General features: G+C 33.6%; 2 pseudogenes; both read left to right on the top strand.

The window, feature by feature from the left end:
• The first annotated feature begins 3,009 nt into the window (after nucleotides 1-3,009).
• Nucleotides 3,010-7,429, top strand: LOC130808594 (protein argonaute 2-like; annotated as a pseudogene).
• Nucleotides 7,430-9,441: 2,012 nt separating this feature from the next.
• On the top strand, nucleotides 9,442-23,014 carry LOC130808160 (alpha-glucan water dikinase, chloroplastic-like; annotated as a pseudogene).
• The last annotated feature ends 866 nt before the right edge of the window (nucleotides 23,015-23,880 follow it).

The following is a 23,880-nucleotide window of genomic DNA, read 5'->3' on the forward strand; positions in this document are numbered from 1 at the left end:
TATATATATATATATTCGAACACATGTATACAATTTATAGTTGCCTAATATTCACTAAATTAGTTATAACAATTATCTTAAAAAGTATTATAAAATAATGGAAAATTCCACATTGAAGCATTCAGTTTTTACTCTCAAATAATTAATTCACAATTTTAACATTTAATTCATCGATTAATTTATCAACGCCCTTAAATATTGTAACAATTAAGTAGATATATACTCGTGCTTGGAATGCACCTTTTGAGCTTATAAAATGCACCTTTTGAGCTTATAAAATGCGTCTTTTGAATTATTTATTAGTATTTGTAATGCACCTTTTGAAATTTATAATGTCAATAATTTGAATGAAAGTAAAATTGTTACAAAATTTAAGGGCGTTGATAAATTAATCGGTGAATTAAGCATTAAAATGGCGAATTAAAAATTTAAGAGCAAAAATTGGATGCTAACATGTGGAAAAATCTTACAAAACAATGAATTAAACAGAAATTAATAAGAATTTAACGAAAAATGCTACGGCAGTTAGATAGTGCGTAAACGGGATGCTACTATGTGGAAAAATCTTACAAAAGTGCTATCACTAACATTTTATGAAAACTAAATACTACCATGTGTAATTTTGCCTAAAATAATATAATATGGATAGGATCAGGTAGATATAAAGCGGAGCAGTGGATATGAGGCCATTGAACATGACGCGAGTAGTACCTCATACGGCATACACCTACATACTATTATGACGGATATAATTTTTCATACTTATATTTATCTACAAGTCGGTAAATTTAGCCCTATTATCTCAACCAACGGATGTGCTCTAACTAAAAAAATAAAAATAAATAAAAATAAAAAATATGTGGTCCCAACCCCCAACTACCAATTCCCAAGTCCAATAGACTTGCAATGAGAGGCAGTTTTAGGAGAAAACAATCCTTAAACATTGTCGCCCTTTTTATTTTATCGCCACCTCTATTTTATTGAATTAACGATATTGCCCCTGAAATATAATAATAATAATAATAATAATAATAATAATAATAATAATAATAATAATAATAACATTTAAAAAAATAATAACAATAATAATAATAATAATAATAATAATAATATTTATAAAAAAAAGCTACTCACCCCTTTAAATTTTTTAAAATTTTTTTTTAATTATTATTATTATTATTATTCTTATTATTATTATTATTTTTTTAAATTTTTTATTTTTTTTATTTTTTTTATTAAATATTATTTTTATTTTATTATCATTATTTATTATTATTATTATTATTTATTATTATTATTATTATTATTATTATTATTGTTATTATTATTATTATTGATATTATTATTATTATTATTATTATTATTATTATTATTATTATTATTATTATTATTATTATTATTATTATTATTGTTATTATTATTATTTTTAAAAAAAATTTAAAATATTATTTTTTTTATTATTATTGTTGTTATAATAATAATAATAATAATAATAATAATAATAATAATAATAATAGTATTTAAAATAAATAAATAAATACTTAAATAAATTTAAAGGGATGAGTCCGCGCGACTGAGCTGCGGCTCAGTTGCACAAAACCCGCGACTCAGCCGCGGCTCAATCGCATGTTTTGTGCGACTGAGCCGCGGTCGATTCGCGGATTTTGTGCGATTAAGCCGCGTGACTCACTCCTTTAATTTTTTTTATAATTTTTTAAAATATTATTTTTATTATTATTATTATTGTTATTTTTATTTTTATTATTATTGTTATTATTTTTTAAAAAAATATTATTTTTATTTTTATTATCATTATTATTATTTTTATTATTATTATTTTATTATTATTATTATTGTTGTTGTTATTTTAAATTTAGGGGTATTTTCGTCATTTCATTAATATAGGGGTGGCGATGTTTAGCAATACCCTTACGAGAATGCATCGTAAGCGTTTGTTATGCAACGTCCCGCGTCCTTGAGATGTCGTCATCTTTTCATTCTCGCATTACACACCCATATGAACTTCCCAGTTCCCTCCCAAACCTATTTTTAATACTTTAATTTAACAATAATTTCTAATCAATAATCGTTATTTGTAAATTATCATAAAAAGATAAAAAAAATAATAAAATAAATAAAATAAAAATAGGTAAATTAAAATTATAAAACTCTTGCCCTATCAAATCATACCATATAAAGATAATTTGTTAACTTTACAAATCACCGTTATTTACTAAAACCTCATCCTTTAATTAATCAACCTTCACTTTTAGTAAATGCCCAAGTCTTATTTTAATCCGGTCAATCCATTAAAAAACTTTCCTTCTCCATCTCATTTACTTCTAATTATAATAAATTTTAAAATACAAGGAGTATTAAATGTAAGTATGTACTTTGCAATTTTTGAGATAATGTTATGCGGAAATTAATATAATATTTATTTTTAAAAGTATTTTAAGAAAAAATTATCATATTTATCCTTAACAAACATATTTTATTCATACTATTAATTTTAATTTACTATGTTAGTTAATTACGTACAAGTCGTATGCATTTGAAGTACCTTTAACAAACAAGTTTTATAACAACTCCTAATTTTGAAATACTCTTACTCTACTTATTCTACCAAATGTACCTTATTTTAATTTTTTTGTCTATTCTATTAAATTTATCTTATTTTTAATCATAAATTACGTTTATTATTCAAAATTTGTTCATATATTTAATTAGCATTTTTATTTTATTCACCCATTCTTTTTTTAACTTTCTCGTAAAAATAACAAAGGGTACGTTATAACAAACCTTATGTAGAGAGTAACTGTAAACTAGTGAAAAAACTTGGTGCGAAGAAAAGAGTAGAATTGAATTTGAACGACTATGGACATCTCAGGATCCTTCTGGAGTTCCTTCTCTCAATCCTTATAAATTAAACCAGCCGTTACAATTTTCATTCATACAAACACACAAACAAACATTTTATTTTTTATATCAATTTTTTTGGGTTTTCTCATGGACGGCAAAGGTAGAGGAGGTCGTGGCGGAGGTGATGGTAGAGGAAGAGGACGCGGCGAAAGAGGTGGTGGTGGTGATGGCGGCGGAAGAGGAAGAAACCAACTGTACCATACTTCTAATCAGCAACCTCGGCCTTACCAGCCACTGCCGCAAGAACAACACCAACCATTACATGAACACATTCCACAGCAATCAGTCGCCGTTTCAGCAAGTGAGTCATCCTCCAATAGGAATGAGTCCTGATCGTGGTGAAGGGTCTTCCCCTGGTCAACAACACTCGAACACTGTTAGTTATGCTGCCAAATTAAGACAATCTTCTCAATCAAATGTTGATTCTGGTATATTTTACATTTTTAGATTTCTTTATTTTGTTATTTTGAAGCTAAATTATTGTTAATTATCTTCCCATGTTCTTTTGTGGTTGCTTTCATGCGCTAGTTAATTAACTGTTTATTCACCTTATTGTTTTGCTTAATTTTGTGTGCAATAGTATATTTGTATTATTTGATCAAGTATTAGATCAGAAATTGGTGTGGAAGTATTAGTAGTTTTTTTTGGTGTGGAAGTATTAGTAGTTTTTTTCAACCTACAGAGTAAGCTTAGGGAAACCATGACCTTATCGTAAGTAGTACTTCTATTTGTTCGTATTGAAACAAAGTTCAATTCTCGGTTGTGTTAGTAGTTTTTTTTTAATTGGTTTTGGATAATATTATTAGTCTACTTTTATGATTAATCTTACGCCTAATTCGTTATTAATAACAAATGGTGGTAATGATATTAGGCTTGTTTGGTATAGCTTATAGCTGGTAGGTGACTGGAGTTGATCAGTTGATTTTATCAATTGGTTTAACCAACTAATTTTAAATGTGATACTAAGATCAACATGTTAAAAAATAATTGATTCATCACAAGTTGTTTCAATTAACTAATTTACAAGCACTAGCATCAAATGGTTAGACTATGCAACCATCTATTTGTGCCAAAATAAGCTAAAATATATTTCCTAATAAGCTCCTATACTAAACACTCCAATGACTTCTAGTGTATATCTTCATGATCATTAATTCCTATGACGACGAAGCTTTGATCATAAAATATTATTTTGTTCATAATTTTCCACCTCCAAATGATAAGCATTGAAATGAAATTTGTGAAGAATATGATATTATTAAATTAGATTAAGTATGACTATTAAACTTGCCAATATATTTTCATACCAAAATTATACCATATCCATTCCCACTATTAATACCGGCAACCAAACATGTTGTTATTATAATTAGAAGTATTGGGTTTGCGCTCCAATGTAGATCAACTCTCCTGCTCTTTTTTAAGAAGAATGATAAACCCCTACTTCAACATGGTTAATGAGTTATTGGAAAATATGACAAGGTGCAAGGAAACTTGCAATATTCAAACTTTATTGTTTGTCTTGAAAATTGTTGCTTATGATTTATGAATTGCAATTGCTTGTTATAATAATGTGGTCTGTTATTATCAGAAATTACTAATCAGTTATCAATCTATCATGATATTCCAGGACTAGTTCCTAAAATAGAGTCCATGAAATTAACCGAAGGAACTTCGCAATCTTCTAGTAGTGCTGAAGCGTATAAGCCTATCAGACGACCTGACATGGGTGGTAATCAATGTCCTAGTCAATCATTTTTCAGTGGAGTTTAACCCTCAAAGAAAAATATGACACTTTGACATTAATGTTAAACCTGAAGAGGGTCGTTCTGAGAAGATATCTAAGGCTAAATTGAATTTGGCTGTGGAACGACTCTTTTCTAAGTACACAGAGTTCCCATTGAAAATGACTGCTTTTGATGGTGGGAAATTTTTTTTTAGTGTTGTTCCATTGCCTACCGGAGAATTTACTGTGAAGCTTTCTGATGATGATGAGAGATGCCCTTCTTACACATTTACTGTTACTGAAGCCAAGGAGCTGGAGCTTCATAAATTGAAGGATTATTTGTCTGGAGAGCTTCTACAGCTCAACAGAGAAGTATTGCAAGGGATGGATGTAGTAATGAAGGAGGATCCCAGGAGGCATATGCTTAGTATTGGCAAAAGCTTTCACCCAAGGGACTCGAGGGGTACAGATCTTCTCCATGGACTTGAATTGTCAGAAGGCTTTCAGCATAGTCTGAAGCCAACTTCTCAAGGCTTAGTATTGTGCTTGGATTGTTCATATCTGGCTGTTTGGAAAAAAATTTCTGTGCTCGATTATTTAAACGAGGATGTTGGACTCAAACTCGAAAAGCTACATATCATGAGTAGCTTTCAGGAAAAAAAGAAGGATATTGAGTCTTCTTTGCGAGGACTTAAAGTTACGGTAACCCACCATAGCACAATGCAGCAATATCTTGTGTCTGGGCTAACTGAAAAGGCAGCCAATGAAATCACGTTTGATGTTGCTGATACTGATGGCCATCTGCCTCCAACTTCAACACGTCTTGTTGATTATTTTCGAAAGACGTATCCAAGTGTAGTTTTAGAACATGAAGGCATACCCTGCTTAAGTTTAGGGAAAGGCAAGAGGGCAAATTATGTTCCTATCGAGCTTTGTGTCTTGGTTGAAGGGCAGAGATGTCCTAGAGAGAATCTGAAATATAAGTCACCTTGTAAATTCAAGGATTTATCAGTTGTACGAGCTCAGACTAGGAGAAGTACTATTTGTGGCCTTGTACGTCGAAATCATGGACCTTGCGGGTATGTTCTTGCTAGCTTTATGATATTGCTATTATATATTCTAATTTATAATCAATATAAGCTTATTGAGCACCTCTGACATGATTCCTCCTGATTTATAGGGGAGAAATCAGCAGAAATTTTGGAATAAATGTCTCAAAGGACATGATACGTGTCAAGGGTCGTGTGTTAGAGCCACCTATGCTGAAGTTAAAATCTCGATGCCAAGATTTTGCTTTTAGTGTTTATGATACCAAATGCCAGTGGAATTTTGTGAGAAAGTCAGTAGTTGAAGGCGTGTCTCTAAAGCATTGGGCTGTTTTGGACTTCAGTGGTAATGGAAGTGATCGTTTAGATAATTTCATTACGAAGCTTGTCGCTCGTTGTAAGAATTTAGGGATGGAAATGGCACCTCCTATGCTAAGTCAGACGGCTCGGATGCGTGATTTAAGCAGTGTTGCATCACTCACTCCTGTGTTAAATAGAGTTCATAAAGAAGCACTTCAAAAATGTGAAGGCAATAAGTTGCAGCTTCTACTATGTGTTATGTCTAAGAAGGATGCTGGCTATAAGTACACCGAGTGGGTTTCAGAGATGAAGGTTGGTGTTTTAACCCAGTGTTGCCTCACAAAAATCTGAAAAGGCCGTCAATGACCAATATCTGGCTCAGCTTGGCATGAAAATTAATGCCAAGCTTGGAGATAGCAACACCGAGCTTTTTAATCCACTTCCTGCATTTAATGCAGGAGACCATCCAATGGTTATTGGTGCTGATGTTAATCAACCTGGCCCCATGGATTATGAAAGTCCATCAATTTCTGCTGTTGTTGCTTCAATGAATTGGCCGGCTGCCAACAAATATAATTCTCGAATTAATATCCAGGATTCACCTGTGGAGGAGATTATGAACTTTGGTAGAATTTGTCTTGAGCTTGTAGAGTCTTATGAAAAAATTAATAGAGTCAAGCCTGGAAAACTCATTATATTCCGTGATGGTGTGAGTGAATCTCAGCATGATATGGTTCTCAATAGGGAGTTTCGAGATCTGAAGAATGTTTTTGGAGAAGTTAAATATACTCCCACGATAACACTTGTCATTGCTAGGAAACGTCACCAAACACGAATATTTCCTGAAACTGAAAGTGATGATCGTAAAACTCATAATATACTCCCTGGCACAGTTGTGGACACCCAAATTGTTCATCCGATGGAGTTTGATTTCTACCTTTGCAGCCATTATGGGGCAATGGGAACCAGCAAACCAACTCATTACTTTGTCCCGTGGGATGAGCACCGCCTATCTTCTGATGTGCTGCAGAAATTCATTTACCACTTGTGTTTTACGTTTGCTAGGTGCAGCAAAGCAGTTTCTTTAGTCCCACCAGTTTACTATGCTGATCATCTAGCCTACAGAGGGCGAATGTACTATGAGGTTGGGTTTGAGACTGAATCAAAATCTCCATCTTCATCGGTTAATGCAAGCTGGACTGATCTGAATGCTGCCCTATCTAGTAACGTGCATGATGGTTTATATTTTATTTGACACTACAATGGAATATGGATCTCAGCCTACTCTAAGTACGCCTTGGAGAAGAAGTTCCGCACAACTGATGCTTGTTTGGATGCGTTTGTGCGTGAATCTAATACTCGATTTTATCGCTTTTCTTTGTGTGTAGTAAAATTCAGGGCAATAGTCTTGTCTCATCTCTTACACAGGATGTGAATTAGACTGGTTTGTTAACTTCTTTAATTTCTATGTTTGTCTTAATCTTTGAACTTTGAAGGGGCCTTTTCTAAGAGGCTTACATCTCTATCATATGATATATACTACTTTCTATATTACTTGATCACATGTTTTAAGTTGGGTTCGACACACTTTTATTTTAATCGTATGGTCTATCACTTTCCTTTCATTAAATTTATTAGTATTTAATAAAATAATATATTCATCATTTGAAATATTTTATTTTTTTTTAAACATTCTAATTTTAAGGATGAGTCCCACACGTCTCCTTTTATGAGGGATTAGGTGGTAGGAATGGGAATAAAAATCCAAAAATATGAATCTCCCATATTTGGTTCTTGGGATTAAATCATGGTCAATTCCCATGAATTCGTTACCAAGGGGGTTGATATAATGGTATCGGATGGGTGGGAATTGGGGGAAAAAATGAAAGACGCTTATGCCCTAGTAATTAATAAATTTTACAAAACAAACAAAAAATATTACTCCCTCCGTTTTTTTTGTCTGTTTCACTTTATTTTTTGCATGCATTTTTAATAAATTTTAAGTCTTAATAATTCTAAGTACGCATCATAAAAAACTATAAAATTATATATTAATAAACTTTACATCAAGACAAATCTAATAAGATCTCACATGAATATATTTTATCTTCTATATATACTTCAAATATCTAATTTAAATTTATCTCACTTAAAGTGGACAAACAAAAAAAAGGAGTACAATTTTTAAATTATTTTAGAATGGGTAAATTTGTAAATTTCTAGTTTATTTCCAATTTCATTCCCATCTATCAAACAATAGACATTACAATTTCAATTTCAATTTCAAAAGAAGATGAAAGTTTTCTGATTAACTGTCTATTCCCCAGCAAAATAAAACATCATTTAGTAATAAATCAAATTTTTTCATTTTTTTTAAATAAAATTAAGGTTCATTAATGGTGGAAAATAGTGATGTTGAAGATGATAATTATGGCTAATTTTTATGATTTGAGGTTAAAAATATTTGGGATTATAACATAATATATTTGAGGTTATATCATAATATATTTTGGGTTATAACAGAATATGTTTGTGGTTATAACATAATATATTTTGGTTATAACTCAATATATTTGAAATTAAAACTTAATATATTTGAGGTTTTATAACATAATATATTTGCTTGTATTATTATAATATTAATTTTGTAGTATTATAATATACTGTTATAAACCCAAATCTATTACGTTATAATCGCAATTATATATTTTGTTTTAACACCAACTATATTATGTTATAACTCCAAATATATTATGGTTATAACCCTAAATATATTGTGTTATAATTACAAATATATTATGTTATAACTCCCAATATATTATGTTACAACCACAATTGCTTTTATTAATTTTCCCAAACAGTAGATATTGTTGTCTTCTTCAACATCACCATTTACACCATTGATGAAGCTTAAGTTAAAAAAAATCAGAAAATTGTAAATCCAACTTTGATGAAGTATAAATACATAACTTTGATGGTTTTGCAAATGTTGAAGAGGATAAATAGAGAATAAACAACAATGGAGTTTGAGAGAGGAAGATGAGTAGTTTTGTCATAAAAGAGAAAAAAGAAAATTGAAAATAAAAGTTAAAAAGCATTATTTAGAAAATTTAGTTATTTTTTGTTAAAATTTAAAAATTGGGCTGAACCAATCTTAAGACGTCTTTTGTAAGGACGGTCTCAAGTAAGATTTTGTGTTTTAAATTATTCTCATTTACATAACAAACAAGAGATTGAATTACTATTTTAACAATTTTCAACTATCAATTACCAATTTTCAATTTCATTCCCACCTTTTTTATCTTTAAATTTCCATGTTTACATGCCAAACACGCCATCAGGTTTAATAAAGCGCAGGTATATCAATAAATAAAGAAACGAACCAAAACGAATATATCACACTAGTTTTTTCTGTCTTTTAACGATCAAAGCGTATTCCTTACTTGAAGAGTTTGCTAATTTTTAATAACTGTACTACTTTGCTTCTATTAAAATTCATTCCTTTTCGGTTTTCTTGTATCAAAATCCAATCATTTTAGTTTTTCAATTATGGGTCAGAATATATGGTTACAAAGTTGAGATTTTTATACAATTTATCCCATAATTTTAGTGAAAAAATTTGTAGGTATTTCAAAGGAGTAATTAGTATTACAGACAGAACTCAAAGGAATATAAAAAAAAGAATGAGTAATTCAATAGGACAGAATTTAACTTTGTTATTAGGGCAGTATCAAAGAAAGTTAAATTCTGAAATCCCATTATTAAATGCTCAAGCAACATCAAAGTTAAGGAATTTTAGGTTTATATAATAAGAAATTTTATGGAAAGAGGTTGAGATCTTCCTCAAACACCCTGAAATTCATGGCTTCTCAAAAGTTTTCTTATGTTGCCCGTGCTTTTTTAGCCGTTGATCCTGCTTCTCAGGTATGCTTAGCATCAATGGCTTTTTTCTCATGGAAATTATTCATGGCATCCTCATTTTTGGTACTTTATTAATGGTAACCTAAGTTTATTTTATTATCAATAGTATTCGTGTATCATTGAGCGTTTTACAACCGTAAGCTTTTTAAATTTTTCAGTCTAAAATCGTTCAAAATCTTTTAACTTTTTTTATGTTTTGAATAAAAAAATAGAAAAAAAATTAACTATTATAAAAAAAAAAAAAGTGCCAAAAACTCGGGGATAGGTTGTAATTTTCTTTCTTTTTTTTTATCATCATGTATAGGCCGAGGAAAGAAAAGACTTAACCGAGAATTGAACGTATAATCTTATGAAAACGTGATACTTAGCAATACTTCAACCAATTCTCAATTTAATGGGTTTTAATTATGTGAGAATTGTAATTTGAGTTGTATACTGGTTTGTTTAGAGGTTGTTACTGAAGTTGTCGCTTTTGAGTAGCAAACTTAATAGTGTATGGAGGGAGTACATGCATGTATGATCTATATTAGCACTTACGATATGAATATATGATGTGTAGAGTAACCATTTTTATTGAAGATTATCTCAGTAGAATTATTGTTTTTATTTAAGATTTTGATAGCAAAATCTAAACCCGAATATGCCTAGACCATGATCCTGGTCATATAATTAGGCCATGATTTTGGTTATAGTATAATATGTATATAACTAGATTATTTGTTCATCATTGGCCGGTGATTTATTAAACTTTGGTGTTTATCTGGTTGATAATGGAATATTAATAAGAGATAAAAGGATCAGTGGAAAATTGCTTATAGTTGATCTTTTATACAGTTTTTATTATTTCCTCTAAATTTGTTGTTTACTATTTTAAAGCATATCAGCAGCTAATAGTACTCCATGTTTTTCATCATTTGGAATACATATTCCATGAATGTTATTGTTTTATTAATTACAAATGTAATTTTGTGTCTCGGATAATTAATTTGAAGCACAATGACATAGAAGTATGTAGTTGGAAGGCTGGCAATAGAGTGTAACATATTCCAAAGCTACAAATATGAGCTTGAGTATTTGGTTATATTGGTCACTTGACGTGGTATCAGCGCTGATAGTTGTAACCTTATAATATATTGTGCAGTTATTAGAAACATGGAGAATAGATCCTTCTAAGTACTTTGTGGTCTTGAATTAACATTAATGTGTCAAAATGTGTAATAAACTTAAATGTTTGTGCTGGTTGTGATTCAAATAGAATTAGTTTTTTGGGTTGGTTCTATTATTTTCGGGGATGTGGGTGTTTTCATGTTTGTGTAAGAGGGGGGAAGGGGGAGGCATGAAGAGCATACTTGTGGTGCTAAGCGATTGCTCCTAGCATTGGTAATGTTTGTACACCTTTCATTCCATGTTTTTTGTTTGTCGCAGCGAGCTGGGAGATACAATCTTGATGGAGATATTGAACTGCAGGTATTTGTTTTAATGCGCTGAGTTTATAATATGGCAATCTTAAACCTGTTTCCCCTAATTCCACAGGTTGAAGTTACTACTATGTCGTCTGGCTGTGTCTCTAAAGTGGAGATACAAGTGACAAATACTTACGATGACAATTTGGTGCTTCATTGGGGTGGAATATGTGATAACAAAGAGTAATGTCACCACAATCTGTTGTTGCTTTCAGATATTCTTTACAACAGCTGAAGAGTAACTATTTTTTCGGGTTCATCTTCTAGGAGATGGGTGCTTCCTTCACGTAGACCAGAACGTACCAAAGTGCACAAGAATAGAGCCCTTAGAACCCATTTTCAAAAGGTAATTTTTGGTGTACTTGGAGATTGCAATCAGAAGAATTCGAAAACTGCAAAAATGCTGCATAAACTAACACTTGTTTGTGTGTGCAGTCAGGTTCTGGTTCGTCCTTGAAAATAGAGATTGATGATCCTGCAATGCAAGCTATTGAGTTTCTTTTTTTTAACAAAGCTCGTAATATATGGTGAGTTATTCATATTGTGACAATATCTCTGGCTAAACGATACTCTTATTTAGAATTTCCAGCTTCATTATATTCCAATAGCCCTTATGATATATGTCTCCTGAAATCTAATGTCACATTGGCAGGTTTAAGAATAATGGCCAAAACTTTCATGTGAAGTTGCCCGGTAAAGTAGAGCATGCTCAACAAGTGTCAATTCCTGAAGATCTTGTACGGATTCAAGCATATCTCAGATGGGAAAGAAAGGGTAAAATAATGTATACTCCTGAACAGGAAAAGGCAAGTAAACTTGGTTTCTTATGTTCTTAATATGGTTTGAGAAGGAAGAAGCTTTTGTTTTTTGTTAGGTAGTATGTGCATTATGGTTAGTCATTACGTTTCGATGTGCTTCTACATGTTCTTTGCTGGAAGAGAAACTCGGGATAAAACATATGCTCTTTCTTTTAAAAAGGATTTGATCATAATCTTGTATTCCATAAAATTGTGTCCAGAAGAAATGAGCACATAATGATAGTGAAGGGGTTACTTATTTCTTTACAAACGATTCTCGAAAGAGCCTAATTATTTGGAGAAGCAATGTGCATTTAACTTTGAAATAATTTACATAATCTCTCTACGTTTGATCCATTCACAAACGAACATCAGATTTTCATGCTAACATTCATACTAGCTCGATTATGTGTTAATTTTATTGTTTAACATACACAAGTATTTAGCTTTCAAGGATTTCTATTTTGTTGAAATTAAGGCTTTGCACTGTTGTTGTTGTTGTTATTGTTGTCATGTCTTATAGAAGGAATATGAAGCGGCTCGTTCTGAATTATTGGAAGAGGTTGCCAATGGTGCTTCTATACAAGACATTCAAGCTAGATTGAAAAAAGGAAGTAATACAAGTGATGCTAAGGAACAAACTCCTTCAAAATCTGAAAGCAAGATCCCCGACGTTCTTGTTCAAATACAAGCTTACCTTAGATGGGAGAAAGCTGGGAAACCAAACAACTCTCCTGAAAAGAGAAATGTAAAATTTTCAAGTCATCTGTTACCGTTCACCAAGCTTTGCAATAAATTTAAAGTTGTGTCTGATAATTTTTCTTTTAACTTTCCTATCATCTTTAGTGTTTAATTGCGAAGAAAATAATTCGAATTTCATTAATAGAAAGAATTTGAAGAAGCAAGAAAAGAGTTGCAAATGGAATTAGCCAAGGGAGTGTCACTGGATGACATCCGAAAGAAGATTCTTAAAGGAGAGGTAAAAATTAAGGTTTCAAAGCAGCCCGAGAAAAGGAACATTTTTACAGTTGAAAGGATTCAGCGCAAGAAGAGGGATCCGATACAAATAATTAATAAAGTTGTTACTAAACTGGTGGTAAATGTACCCCCAAGTCCCAAATCCTTATCCACTGTTGAGCTTTTTGCTGAGGCGAAAGAAGCTCAAGATGGTGGCTTTGGGGTGAAGAAAAAGATGTTTCAGCTTGCTGACAAGCAGCTTCTGGTAAGTTGAGAGGATCTATGCCTAGGCCATGCCACCAATCATTTGATTAAAAACTCTATTAATATTGAATTTTGTAATATATAACACAAAAATGGTAATCGAGTTGGTTCAGTACATATGCAGAGATGAATGTTCGACTTTGCCTATATTAATATCATGAATTCGTGCTTGGTGCTATTTCTTTGTTTTTACTAGGATTTAATTGCTGTCGAAAAGTCACTAATTGTTAAGAACTCTTTTTCTTTTTAAGGTACTTGTAACCAAGCTTGCTGATAAGACAAAGATTTGTCTAGCCACAGATTTTAAGCAGCCTCTTAATCTTCACTGGGGTTTGTCGAGAAAAGGAAATGAATGGTTGGTAAGTATTAGCTGGCCAATGTGATGTTATCAACTTTAATATGGTACCGTGATAGTCTGGCTTTTTTTTTCTAAATATGTGAATGTGTAAATACTTGCAGCCACCACCTCAGAATGCGCTTCCACTAGGTTCAGTTTTACTAGAAAAGGCGGCAGAGACACAATTTAGTAGCTTCTCCTCTGATGACCCTCTGCATAAGGTGTGGCCTGGAACTTCATTTGGTTTCCATTGTGGTGGTTAAGAAGAAATAAGAAACAGGAAGTAAGAAGTAATAAGAGATGGGTTTGGTAGGAAAATGTTGCCCCTTAGTATTCCCCTTGGCAGTAGTAAATACTGCCTTAGAAAAATCCAACTTTGGAATAAGTCGAAAATAGAATACCGTGTGGAGTTTGTAGTTAACACTTTGAAACTTATTTTTGCAGTTCGGGGTTCAGACATTAGAGCTAGAATTTGAGGGCAATGATTTTGTAGGTATGCCATTTGTCCTTGTGTCTGCTGGAAGTTGGATAAAGGATAAAGGCTCAGATTTCTACATGGACTTTGGTGTTATACCCAAGCAGGTTTGTCATCTTTGCTTTCAAATCATTTCATGTATTTCCATCGGGGAGGTTTATGTGCGTAGTTTCTGTTCTTATTCTTTTTTTCCCCTAATTTAGGTGGTTTCTGAATGTTGTCTTTACAGAATGATGCTAGTGATGGAAACGGGATTGCAAAGTCAATGTTGGAGAAGATAGCTTCACTGGAGAGTGAAGCTCAAAAGTCTTTTATGCATAGGTTAATTAAAGTTTAGAATTGTTAATTATCTGATTGATATGGGACTTTCTACTGTGAAGAATCTTGACTTGTGTATTTCCTTGTTAGTCTTTTCCTACATGATATTTGATAAAATGCCTACATCTCATTCTGCAACATTTTCCAATTGTTACCTGCGGCTTAAAAGTTATGGAGAAGGTCTCTTGCCATCCATTGAGCTTGTGTGTGTTTTTATCCATTTTTATGTGTTTCCCAACTCCTAAGAGATCCATGGAACAAACATGTTTATGTGGATGAAGCAAGAAAGGATGAATGTGTTCAATATTGATATTGATAACTTGTAGAAGCAGTAAACATGTATTGATTCATATAAATCGTATCCTTCTACTCAGGTTCAACATTGCAGTGGACTTGCTTGAAGAAGCCATAAATTTTGGTGAATCGGGTCTTGTTGGGATTTTAGTGTGGATGAGATTTATGGCCACTAGGCAGCTAATGTGGAACAAGAATTACAATGTGAAGCCCCGGTAATTTCTGCTCTTGCATTTCTAGTTTATGTAATTAATAGTGCTTTCTACTTCTGTGAGTGAACTTGTTTACGAGTTTTGTTGAGGACGTTTTTGGGTTATTGCCACAATTGTGTAGTGATGTTTTTATATGGTCAGCTGTGTAGGAAAGAGAGCACAAGCCGTTTTTCGTTATTATGTTTTTGAAAACAAAAAAATTGTTTGGTGTCGGGGTAACCATGAAAAAAGATGGTTGCTGTGTTCGTGTGTGATGGGTTCCTTTTGTACTGTAATGATGATCTCTGCCTTTGGTCTTTTCTGTTTACCATATCTTTTCATGTAATTTCTGCAGTGAGATAAGTAGAGCTCAAGATAGACTGACAGATTCCCTCCAGGATATATTCAGAAGCCAGCCTCAGTATCGTGAACTTATTCGAATGCTAATGTCAACTGTTGGTCGTGGAGGTGAAGGAGATGTTGGACAGAGAATTAGAGATGAAATTTTGGTCATTCAAGTCAGTTTTAGCGTATATAATTTTGTTCCATTTGCTCGTGGGATTGATACCGAGGACTGAGGCCAAATTTTAATGTGTTATCTTCAGAGAAACAATGATTGTAAGGGTGGAATGATGGAGGAATGGCACCAAAAATTGCATAACAATACAAGTCCCGATGATGTTGTCATCTGTCAGGTATTGCCGATGGAATGGTTAAGTTTTTTCTGCCAGGGATCTGGTCTTGCTTACAATATTTTTCTTCCAGGCATTAATTTATTACATCAAAAGCGACTTTGACATCAGTGTTTACTGGAAAACATTAAATGAGAATGGGATTACTAAAGAGCACCTTCTTAGTTATGATCGTGCTATCCATTCTGAACCAAACTTCAGAAGTGATCAGAAGGAAGGACTTCTTCAGGACCTTGGACATTATATGAGAACACTGAAGGTATTCATCGCACCATCTTGATCAAATCTTTCTCCGCTTGCCAAATGACATAGAAGGGACCCTATCAGATTCAAATCTTTTGGCAGTCTATACTCTACTACATATTCTAAGTAAGACTGGGACGATTTCCAATTGTAAAAATGTGACATTCTAACATAACTTTCAATAACTATGAAAATGATAGTTCATTAATGATAATTATGAAAATTTTGTAACCTCGTGACACCTTGGATAATGCAGGCAGTTCATTCAGGTGCAGATCTGGAGGCTGCGATTGCAAATTGCTTAGGTTACAGAGCAGAGGTATTCCCATCAAACATGCATTTTTTTACGCTGCTTTGTTTAGTTTCAAGGATTTGATATGTTTTTATCTATGTGATTGCCTCAGGGTCAAGGCTTCATGGTTGGGATGAATATAGATCCTGTTCCTGGATTGCCTGCTGGATTTTCAGTAATTTCTAGCTGTTCCTTTGTTAGTATGATATCAAACTATTACGGCTTGTCTCACATAATTTGTATGTCATTTTTCAGGATTTGCTTCAATTTGTCTTAGAACATGTGGAAGATAAGAATGTGGAGCTACTAGTTGAGGTACATAGAATTTTTATATGTTTATTTCTTTTCGTGTCTTAATGGTTATTAGATAAATAATTATATAAGTTTCCTATGGCCAATTTCAACTAAATGCAGAGATTACTAGAAACACGGCAAGAACTCCGACCTCTACTGTTTGACTCTCAGAATCGGCTTAAAGATCTCATATTTTTGGATATTGCTCTTGATTCTTCTGTGAGAACAGCCATTGAAAGGGGCTTTGAGGAGCTGAATAAAGCTGGACCTGAGGTATATACTGACAAAATATTCAATTTTTCATGAGAACAGCCATTGAAAATCATTAAGTCAGGTTCTTGTTCAAGGCAAACATGTTTATGTTTTCTAAAGTATTTTTCAATTTTTGAGTACCAGATTATTTGAGAATGGATTATTTAATAACAAGTGTAGTTTTATGTGTGTGTACTGCAGATAATTATGTACTTCATCTCCATGGTTGTTGAAAATCTTGCTCTATCATCTGATGATAATGAGGATATTGTCTGCTGCCTAAAGGTACTTGGGACTTCAATGATTTATGGTAGGCAACATTCTTTTGTTATTCCGTCGATGGCTCTATCTTACTCCTATTATGAAAGACTCAATTAACATGATTTTATGTATATGATTACCTTTATTTTGGAGTATTATATAGTTTGAAAGACATAAATTATGTGTCTATCTGCTTTAATATCATTCACCAGACCACCACATTTCTTTTTCTCTTCTTTAAATTGACTTGGGGGCTTATGGTGGCTTAAAGCAATGGAACCAATGGCGCATTGCACTGATAGCACAATTGTCCCCTTTGCTTTTGCACAAATCTGAAGAAATTATGGGTTAGTGGATAAAAATTAAAGTTGGGAAATCTTGTGGGGCTCAAACTAATGTGAACCGCAAATATCTTTCTGAATAGGTAAATGAGACACTTGTGGTGAACTAACTAAATAAGATAATAGGGCACTTGTGCTGAGATGGAGGGAGTATGAACAAATTGGGATTCCAAGAGTAGAAAGCATTAGACAAAAAAGAAACGAAGAGAGGATTTTTTTGTATTTTATCAGGATCTCCTTTGCCGCATTCAAGATCAAATCTAGATTGCTAGATTATTGTGGATGTATTTCTTTATTCTAATTGGAGATTCCCTACCCCCCTCACACCCCCCCCCCCCCCCCCCCCCCCTCCTCCTTTTCTCACAATGTTATTCTCTTAGTTAAGTTGCGGATTGTTATTTGATTGACTTGGACTTCCCATTTACGCTAGTAAATCTCGTAATCTGTATGTATATTCTTGAAGGGATGGAACCATGCAATAGATATGCTAAAGAGTAAAGATGGAGAATGGGCATTATATGCAAAATCAGTCTTTGACAGAACACGGCTAGCACTTGCCACCAAGGCAGAGTTGTACCAGCAAATTTTGCAGCCATCTGCTGATTACCTGGGATCACTCCTTGGAGTAGACCAGTGGGCTGTATGTCAAATGACTCACTATATCCAGTTTTATGTCTTTTCATTTTAGCAATGCGCTGAATTTAGATATTATTTCTGCTACGTGTCAGGTCAAAAAATTTACAGAAGAGATCGTTCGTGCTGGATCAGCTGCATCTCTATCTGCACTTCTTTTAAGACTTGATCCTGTTCTTCGAAGCACTGCTAATTTTGGAAGGTTGATTTTACATCTCTAATGTTATTATTCTTGTTATATGTCCACTGCAGCATGCTTAGAGTCATGCTTTAGAACAATTTTAGTGTTTTGGAGCTTTGGAAATTTGGATTGTTTTACGGGTTGTGCATGTGCTCACACCCTTACATACTCCTGAACGCAAGCAAGCATCGTGTGTGTGTGTGTGTATTAGTTTAAAAAAGAATATGTAATATACATGAGGTCATGTCGTAATATGTAAAATTGATTAAGCTTGAACTTCGTCAACCAGCTGGCAGATTATCAGTCCCGTTGAAGCTGTTGGATATATTGTGGTTGTTAATGAATTACTATCGGTCCAAAATAAATCCTATGAACGACCCACTATTCTGATTGCAAAACACGTACGAGGGGAAGAGGAAATTCCTGATGGCACCGTTGCTGTACTGACTCCAGATATGCCAGATGTCTTATCACATGTTTCTGTTCGAGCAAGAAACTGCAAGGTTCTAAGCTTTTTGATTCTTTTTTATTATGATTGGCATTGTTATTCTGTTATGAATTTAGATCGTCAATGTTTAAAGCAAGTACTTCACACTACCAGGTTTGCTTTGCCACGTGCTTTGATTGCAACATTCTCTTGGACCTCCAATCAGCAGAAGGGAAGCTAATACATCTTCAGCCAACATCAAATGATATATTCTACAGGTAATTATGTTGTTCTGCTGCACACTTTATCCTAAAATATGGCGATTTTCCTGTTGAACTATTCTCTTTTTTATGTGACTGCCTTCATTTGATTCGCAGTAAGGTGAATGAGAGCGAGCTTAAAGGGGCGAATACAAGTGAGATAAGTGATAATTTGTTACCATCAGTAAGGTTGGTGAAGAAGAAATTTAGTGGTAAATATGCCATAGCATCAGAAGAGTTTACTGGTGAAATGGTTGGTGCTTTAGTGTGCAATGATACTCTTCAAATGTTTGATCCTGTAAAAGTTGTATCATGGTGGTTCTATGTCATGTTAGGTTGGAGCAAAGTCGTGTAATATCTCTTATCTAAGAGGAAGAGTTCCATCATGGATTGGAATCCCTACTTCTGTGGCTCTACCATTTGGAGCTTTCGAAGAAGTCCTCTCATATGGCCCCAATAAGGTTTTTTTTTTTTTTAAATATTGTTAAGATTTAAGATACATTGCGTTGGATCTTTTAATTGATCAATATAGTTTTAGAAGTAAATTATAACTAATAGAGTATATAACATATCACGAGGCTTCAACCATCAATTTAAGTTTTTTGTTAAGTTGGTTACTTTAAATGGTACCTGAAGCAACATGACAAAGGATCACAAGTTCAAATCTTAACCACCTCCCATTTCAAGTGGAATATTTAGCTCATGTATGAGGAGGGCATGTGTTGCATCCATACTTCCAACCCAAAGAGCTCTCATGTGAAGGGGCACGATAGAGTATATGACATATTTTGGGATTTCAATCATCAGTTTAAGTTTTTTGTTGAATTGGTTCATTAACTATAACAACCATATGAATTGTGGGCCAAATGTGGGTTTTTTACTTTTCCAATTTCCCTTTCTTTTTTTTCACCGAGTATTGACTATTGAGTATTGTATACAACTTATAAGATATTCTACTATCTCAAAGAGTTGTAGGGAACACCTCAGTTACTTTTTTTAAAAGATGGAGCATAATCTCTCTTTTGATTGAGCTCGACTTTTGTGTGTTTCTTATTTCTGTATGTTGGCAGGAAGTGAATGATAAGCTGAAGATCCTGAAGAAGGAATTAGATGGTGGAGACTTTGGCGCTCTTGCCAAGATACATAGTACAGTTATAGATCTTGTTGAACCACCTGAACTAGTGAGGCCCTTTGTTCACCCAGCTTATCGTTTTTCATCATTTAGATATCTTACTTTTTGTTCTTACCTGTGGAAAACCAATTCGATGTAGGTTGAAGTGCTTAAGAGTACGATGAAGAGCTTTGGAATGCCATGGCCCGGTGATGAAGGTGAGAAACGCTGGCAACAAGCATGGACAGCAATTAAAAAGGTGAGAAATGTTTGGTTATCAGCAGGAATTTGTGGTCTTTTGTAAAAGTGTAGAACACTTATTGGTGCTTTTCTTAATTTCTTCACAAGTTGGGGCTCGTATGCTTGAAGGCTTCAAATGCCTGTGAGTTGTCTTACATGGTCGAACATCACCAACATTTCATTATTCCCATGGCCCAACATCAATGAGAAGGGAAAATTATAAAAAGCAAGAAAGAAAAAAGTAGTGGAAAAGTTTTATCTTCAATTTATATTATGTGTTTGTACTCAATGATATGGATTTTATTTCTTTTGATAAGTGTATGGTCTGCTGTCATCCAACCCTCCCCAAACCCTAATCATAGCTTTTATGAGCGTGAAAGGAGAGGTTATTAACCTCACTCAAGGATCAAAAGTATGAAGTTAAGTTGATGTTTGTGTTGTGTCTTAGTGTAGGAATCAACAATGCAATATAATTATGAATGGCAATAATAAGAAAATAATCAAGACAAAGATTTAAGGTGGTTCATCAATATTGTACTATATCCACCATCTAGCCTAGGATTTATATTATTGTGTTTAAAGGAGAAAATACAAACTTGAAGGAATTACGATGGAAGTTAGTGTAAGGAAAGAGAGGAGCTACTTAGGGAGTAATTTACATAAGCAAGAAGGGTGCTCTTAGATGAGACTTTGGTGCAATTATTACTAAGGGAATAGGGGTGTATTAATAGAGGAAGAAAGGCCTAACATTAATTAGTACAAGGCAGCAAACAAAAAATCAAAACAGAAGGCAGCAGCTCACACAGATCAGAAGTAAGTAGAGGGGTACTGTAGGACCTGTTGCACGTCTTTCCTCTTTCGTGTATGCTATGGTCTCCAATACTCTTAATACTTGTTCCTAGGACTGAACTTTTGCACTTTAAACTCTTCACATGTCAAGGATACTCTTCCAATAGTACATTGTACTATTGATTCCCATACAAACCAAATCACAAACATGTGATACATCCTCTTCTAACCTTAACACTAACATGAATGATTAAGACTTAATCATTGTCCTAATTACTTGGTGAACATAAGTCACCCATAATCCTAACAGAGAGGAATATATTAGATATGATGATGATGACGACGACTTAATGATATGGAATTATGCTGTTTGACATGAGTTTAGAGCTGCATTTCGAATTTTCAGGTTTGGGCATCAAAGTGGAATGAACGAGCATATTTCAGTGCAAGAAAAGTTGGGCTAGATCATGAATATATCTGTATGGCGGTCTTGGTTCAAGAAGTTATAAATGCAGATTATGCGTTTGTTATACACACAACCAATCCATCTACTGGTGATTCATCAGAAATATATGCTGAGGTAATGCAGTTTCTACCTCCTTTAGTTTCTCATTAAGTTTCGTCGTTCTTTTTTTGTTATTGAAGATATTTTTGTGAACATTTTAATTTCCATAGGTTGTGATTGGACTTGGAGAAACGTTGGTTGGGGCTTATCCAGGTCGCGCTCTAAGTTTCATCTGCAATAAAAGTGATCTTGACTCACCAAAGGTAACACTTCTCTACGGTAAGGTCATTTATCATCACCACAAAAAATGAAAGAAAGACTTCAGAATACCTTCTAAATGTTGCCGACCTGCCGGTGCACCATCTCTAACGAAATGAATGGAGAAGAAGAATACATGTGGATGACCACTGATCTATTGGTTCATGTAACATACCCGGTCTTTTGGGATCGAGGCTTTGGTATTGTTGTGGACAAGTAAAAATTTTACGAACTTTACTAATCCATCAACAGTTTGCACATGTAGCATTTAGCAATCAGATATTCTATCTTACCAACAACTTGACTAATAAAAAGTGGAAGGCCATGAACAGAATACCCTTACGCTATCGGATTAGTGAACTATGCTTAGCTTTTTTATGTGGACTGACAACATATACTTTTCTAAGGTGCTGGGATATCCAAGTAAACCAATTGGTCTATTTATAAAACGATCTATCATCTTCCGATCTGATTCAAATGGTGAAGATCTTGAAGGTTATGCTGGTGCTGGACTTTACGACAGGTATGTTGCAATATTTTCTGTTTCTAGTTCTGTCATACCTTCCCTAATCCCTATTTCTTAAATTGTCTGTACTCATGAACAGAATTCCCTGTGAGGCTGTGCTAAAATACTTTTCACATCGTTAAGATCTTGAAGGTTACGACTCGTAAACAATCTGATTATCTGTCATCAGTTGTAGTGCTGGTACTCTGTAGCTGCCTGAATATAATGACATTCAATTAATGCAATGTTCTGTTAAGAATACTGGTAAAAATAATGACCTTACTTGGATAGAATCTATTCTATAGGCTCGTACCTCTTTATACTTAGGTTCTAAGGAGACGGGAATAAAATACTGCAAAAAGTATGTGCTACATCAAAATTCATGTCTAACTGCCATTAAGGAACCAACCTATGTCGATTTTCTAGAATCGAACAGGGAGAAAATGTCGTTTTACTTGTCTCTTAGCTAGTTTAGTTCATTGTGTTCAAGATGGTCAGTTTTGTTGTTAAACAGTGTGCCAATGGATGAATTAGAGAAAGTTGTGCTCGATTATTCAGTCGACCCATTAATCAACAACAGAAAGTTCCGCCAATCAGTACTCACCAGCATTGCCCATGTTGGAAATGCAATCGAGAAACTGTACGGGTCTCCTCAAGATATCGAAGGTGTTGTCAAGGAAGGGAAGATATACGTAGTACAAACACGACCACAAATGTAATCACTTTCTTGCCTCTTCTCCTACCAACCATCATTTTAGCATGTCCTGTCTCTCAGCCATGTAAATAATAGTTTGTAATGCAGGGCGATGAAAAACCGAGTCACAGACGTGAACAAACACGAAGAATCTGAAGGGAGTAAGACAGAAGAGGACTCGAGAGAAGGGATACAGGTTGAAACATCAAGTTTTCAGCTTTTATTACATCTATTTTCCGTAATCAGGAATTATTTAATGCTATTCTTTTGCGGATGGAGAACAAACTAAACGGCTGTCGCGTAATGAGGAGAAAAAGAACAGCAAAATACTGGAAAATTTATAATACATGGAAGTATTATTTGTACAGCAAAATAGAAGTTATAGAAATTAAACTTGCCAGTTTGGCATATTCTTTGTAGTTTATTTACTTCGCAAACGCACATATATAATACAAGGATTCCTTATACCCACTCTTGCTATATACCCTTCAAAGTTCGAATTATTCACAGTTAATCGATAATTGAGATTATTATTGGAAAATCAGTGAAAGATTAAATTATTACGAGTTTGTTTTCTAGATTTAATAATTGTGGTGGCTGGTTTTATAGCCTAACGGTCTAACAGAATAAAAGTCATTTATAGATGCTTAATTTTCAAAAGGAAAATAGACAAATTCAAACTTTGTGTGTGTATGTGTAAGTGTATCATAATTAAACACTCTATAATACATTAGTGGTGAAGATGGCCAATTTGGGAAGCATAAGGTTGGGAGAAATCATCAACAAAACAGACCATATCTTACGTTTCTACAATCCATGGATGAACCAAAGCGGCGAAATTGGGGCAGGTTTATCAGACTCTACGAGCTGCAATGGATACATACCATTGTG

The sequence above is a fragment of the Amaranthus tricolor genome, chromosome 3, assembly GCF_026212465.1.
Source record: "Amaranthus tricolor cultivar Red isolate AtriRed21 chromosome 3, ASM2621246v1, whole genome shotgun sequence".
NCBI lineage: Eukaryota > Viridiplantae > Streptophyta > Magnoliopsida > Caryophyllales > Amaranthaceae > Amaranthus > Amaranthus tricolor.